Source organism: Arachis ipaensis, chromosome B8 (assembly GCF_059453495.1).
Source record: "Arachis ipaensis isolate K30076 ecotype BB chromosome B8, ASM5945349v1, whole genome shotgun sequence".
Lineage (NCBI taxonomy): Eukaryota > Viridiplantae > Streptophyta > Magnoliopsida > Fabales > Fabaceae > Arachis > Arachis ipaensis.
In genome coordinates, this window is record NC_142443.1 from 100984982 (window position 1) to 100985746 (window position 765).

At 41.0% G+C, this 765-nt stretch overlaps 1 non-coding gene across 1 annotated transcript; it reads right to left on the minus strand.

Moving 5' to 3' along the window:
• Positions 1-270: 270 nt before the first annotated feature.
• LOC148549020 (small nucleolar RNA R71) lies at positions 271-378 on the minus strand. The gene has a single exon (XR_015898003.1). It is a non-coding gene; the product is annotated as a small nucleolar RNA R71 (small nucleolar RNA).
• Positions 379-765: the final 387 nt, after the last annotated feature.

Here is a 765-nt window from a genome sequence, read left to right on the forward strand (position 1 = left end):
CAATTAGTTTCTCTGATGCAGCAGAACTGCAAGTTTCATGGACTTCCATCTGAAGATCCTTTTCAGTTCTTAACTGAATTCTTGCAGATCTGTGATACTGTTAAGACTAATGGAGTAGATTCTGAAGTCTACAGGCTCATGCTTTTCCCTTTTGCTGTAAGAGACAGAGCTAGAGCATGGTTGAACTCTCAACCTAGAGATAGCCTGAACTCTTGGGATAAGCTGGTCACGGCTTTCTTAGCCAAGTTCTTTCCTCCTCAAAAGCTGAGCAAGCTTAGAGTGGATGTTCAAACCTTCAAACAAAAAGATGGTGAATCCCTCTATGAAGCTTGGGAAAGATACAAACAGCTGACCAAAAAGTGTCCTTCTGACATGCTTTCAGAATGGACCATCCTGGATATATTCTATGATGGTTTATCTGAGTTATCAAAGATGTCATTGGATACTTCTGCAGGTGGATCCATTCACCTAAAGAAAACGCCTGCAGAAGCTCAAGAACTCATTGACATGGTTGCTAACAACCAGTTCATGTACACTTCTGAGAGGAATCCTATGAGTAATGGGACGCCTATGAAGAAGGGAGTTCTTAAAGTTGATACTCTGAATGCCATATTGGCTCAGAATAAAATATTGACTCAGCAAGTCAATATGATTTCTCAGAGTCTGAATGGAATGCAAGCTGCATCCAACAGTACTCAAGAGGCTTCTTATGCAGAAGAAGCTTATGATCCTGAGAACCCTGCAATAGCAGAGGTGAATTACTTA